This window comes from Limulus polyphemus, unplaced genomic scaffold (genome assembly GCF_000517525.1).
Source record: "Limulus polyphemus unplaced genomic scaffold, Limulus_polyphemus-2.1.2 Scaffold7704, whole genome shotgun sequence".
NCBI lineage: Eukaryota > Metazoa > Arthropoda > Merostomata > Xiphosura > Limulidae > Limulus > Limulus polyphemus.
This window is the reverse complement of record NW_013673314.1, coordinates 19219-23237: the sequence shown is the minus strand read 5'-3', so window position 1 is coordinate 23237 and position 4019 is coordinate 19219. Positions and strand designations below refer to the sequence as shown.

At 31.8% G+C, this 4019-nt stretch overlaps 1 protein-coding gene across 1 annotated transcript in view; it reads left to right on the top strand.

The window, feature by feature from the left end:
- Positions 1–1471: 1471 nt before the first annotated feature.
- Positions 1472–4019, top strand: part of LOC106474804 (protein mothers against dpp-like) — a 20063-nt gene continuing 17515 nt past the window's right edge. The window contains exons 1-2 of the mRNA XM_022403107.1: positions 1472–1657; positions 2014–2087. The gene's annotated coding sequence lies outside the window, so the exon portion shown is untranslated. The remainder of the gene's footprint in view (positions 1658–2013; positions 2088–4019) is intronic.

The following is a 4019-nucleotide window of genomic DNA, read 5'->3' as shown; positions in this document are numbered from 1 at the left end:
CGTAGGTATATATATATATATTCATTTACCAGTTACCACACAGTAACACTAGCTAACTATTAACGCCTCCCAGTGGCATGTCTGCGGACTTAGAACACTAGAAACCAGGTTTCGATACCCGTGGTGGGCAGAGCACAAATAGCCCATTGTGTAGCTTTGTGCTTAACTTCAAACAAACAAATTAACTAGTAACTACATGTATAACACCTTTACGAAAATTCTGGGAAAAAATCCATTTGGATACAAGGTATATTCTTTCCAGTTATAAATGATGAAATAAACAGATAATTCAACTGAGACAGAATGAACTCTATAAACAACTCTAATTTATAACAAGTAAAGTATAAACTCGGTAATTAAAACGGCAAAGAAAACATACATGACAAACGAAACTACATGCAATTTTATTTCTACCAAAGGCATCGCTAGGCACAGTCACACGGGTCCCGTGCCTCGATTCTATTTGACAGGGACACGAATCCACAAAATCAGAATAGAAAACCGTGATCGATATAGTAAAACTCCGAAACTTCCCGCGCATGTGGGCCCGAGCCCGGAATCTTTTATTAAGCACCTAGCGATGCCTCTGATTTTTACTCAGCATATAATAGAATTGAATTACATTTACACTCTAATTAAATAAACATGTCTACTTTTTTTTGTTAAGTACCGATTATAAAATATTAATGTTTTTACATTTTCATATTTATTTTATGAAAGTTAGTTTTTCGTTATTAATTAGTTATGAGTAGTAATATATGTAAGAATCCGAATTAATTTTTCAATATAGTATTACTATGGTGTGTATGCCTTTTGCTGGCGAAGCGTGATTATATTATAGTTATCCTACTGCTCATACCATAGTTCCAAGAATACTTTGATGACTAAAGTGGGTAACAGTATCATGATTCATAAGGCATGCTCAGTCGACTAATGTTGTTCATTCACAAATTGAACGGTACAAGTGAGTTAATATGTACCTAGACAAAGAGCTTGAATACAATGCATTTAAAAATATATCTTATTTTTACCTCTTAACGAATGTAGATAAATCTTAAATAAATGCAAGTATTTGTTTTTACAGATTAAGACGTTGTTGGTATTATTCTACCTATCTGTAACATATATATGTATTAAACACTAAGATCTCAGACTGACAGTCGCCACATCTTCACCATCACACGACGTGAAAAACCATAAAAACATTTATGTTGGAACGTGTTATTGCGATGGAAAATTAAGTGCCAAGTTTGTTACCATTGCATTTATTGAAGGTAATATACGATTTTTTTTTGTTTTATTAATTCTGTTACAAAACATTCACAATTAATGAAAGTATAGTTGTGTAGCTTAAAAGTAGGGAATAACTTTTGCGAATGAATACTCAGTCTTTATGTGTATATATTATACGTGTATATTGTATGAGCTTAAGCCTCGGCTACGAAGAATTCGTACTGAGTAGGAGAAAGTATTGTTATTGTGTGGGGTTGTAGGTGCCTGTAAACGTTAAACCCTTTATAAAGTTTATTGTAGTTTAAACTTTACGAAATCAACCACGATGAAGAATAAAGTTAGATATTTCTCTAGGCCATTTACCTTTTCAATTTTAAAAGAAAATTAATAATATTTGTTTAATTAAAGCCATTTCTTCAAAAAGGTGAGTTTAAAAAGAAGGCGCCTGACGCTAAATAAATTTAGTGGGTAGTCTAGCCTATTGATGTGTATTTTGTGTTTACTCACGTTAGGCTTGATCGTACTATTACTAGTAGTAGAGCCTCTTGTCTGTAAACTTCTACGTCGGTTGTCTTTGGGCTTGTGGTCAATGAGTTTGGGTGGAGTGTATAGGTAGTTTTAGTTTTTTAAATTTAGTTTATATGCAGGTTTGTATTTTTGTACGTACTGTCATCAAAGTATCGTGAAATTCTCAATATTGCTTTGTTTTCATGTCATTGTTCAGGGTAGTGTACAAAACATAAATAAATTAACAAGTAAACCTGTCTGTTTTCATTTTAGGAATTCATAGTGTGTATCCACTCATGTAAACCCATATTCCTGCAGAAGTTAAGAGGTTTTCAGACCAGTTCTTGGTAAATATTATTGGTTTCTACATAGACAAACTGTATTCCCTATATGTCATGGTTTAGTTTGTAACTGAGGAAAATTTCCGGCTAAATTTAACTTTATTACACTTATGAGCAGTGTAATTTGTAAAACTCTGATGCCCATATAGAAGTGTATCCTGTCCCTTCAGGTGATATTAACCTTCCTATGTTTTGGGTTACAATTAAATGTATCTTATAATGAGTGTTTACACAATTTTTTTTTTAATATTTAAAAGTAAAAGCTATGCAATGAGAAAATATATATCTAAGGCTTTTTTAGTTTGTTTGAAATTACATCCGGCCAATAAGACCTGAAGAATAACATAATACTAATAGGTGGGGGGATGAAGCAGTATATAATAACAGTTCTTAAAATATCTAAATAAAACAATAAAATAAGTGTATGACTTGATAAACATAATAATTATTTATGTTAATAACTATAATTTCTTAAGTTTCTATTATACATTAAGTACTAAACTATAAATTATGAAAACATTTACAAACGGTACATTCAGTGTTTCAAAAACTTACAATTACTTTATTTATTTCAATGGACATAGGAACCATTAATACCAAAAGCTACAGTAGTTACATTTTTTACTTAATATTATAGGAATTTAGATTAATTTACATCTCATTAACCACTGTTTCTCCATACAAGAAACTAAAAGGCTATTCCTACCATAGTAATGACTGTGTTCCAGTATTAACTATCATCTAACAATCTAATACATATCTATACGGTATAACACTTTATTATAAATTCCTTGTCATATCAAGTATTTTTACCGTGTGATGCACATATGTTTGGGACTTCCAAGATGATACTATTCATCTCCACTGAGCTAAATAATATTGAACAGTGTAGGCCTATCAAAAATCCTACCCCTACATCATAGTTCATTCTAGCAGCTTCATGTATTGTAGACAAGAAACAAAGACCATGCACACCACATTGCTTGAACCTACTTTACAGTTGTGTCTCTGCATAGTTAATTTCCTGATAGTCACGCTTACATCCGTTATTCCTGTAAACCTAAACCCTCCTTTTCATGTAATCGGACTATAAAACTTGAACTTTGCAAGTTAACTCATTCTCTGGAATAGACAATAAGTGGATGTAGCCTATTCCAAATGTCATCTGTATTTAAAAAAACAACAACTTTTATGCCTATCTCATTGGAACATCTCGCCATTAATTGTTTTGTTTTGCACCTCGTAAGTTTTGGTATCGCCAGTCATATTCTTTGGTTTACTTTTCTCAAGTCTTACTGTGAGCTTGGTGGTTATCACCTTCAGTAAAAACAAAATGAATTTTGCACAATGTGACATTTAGACTCTTATACATACTGAGCTCATGATACTTTCATCTTCCCAAGTGATTTACACACATATATCCTCTTAGCAACTTGTACTACTAGAGACTATATCAGGTAATCAATAATAAACTCTCTATGTTAAGTGATTGATGTTGTACAAGTTAGGGGTTAACGAACTAGACTTAAGCATTTGAAAATATTTATTTTAAACATGGCGGAATAGGGGATTTGATTCAGGTTTTCAGAACAGCAAGGAGATGAAACAGTCCACATTATTCAGTTAGGGTTGTTGTGTGAAAAAGTGCTTGATTTATTTTGTTGTTTTTCTAGATTAGATTGTTTGACAGTGTTTAGTTAGAATGTTTTTAAAGCTTGGGAAATGGAGTTGATAAAAAAAAAGAGGCAGTTTGTTTTTTTGTCAGGTTTGTGGATTATATTAATGGGTTCTGTACCTAAGTATTTGGTTGAATCTTTTCTCAGTTACTTGTTTTTATATTGTTCTGTGTATTTGGTTGAATCTTTTCTCAGTTACTTGTTTTTATATTGTTCTGTGTATTTGGTTGAATCTTTTCTCAGTTACTTGTTTTTATATTGT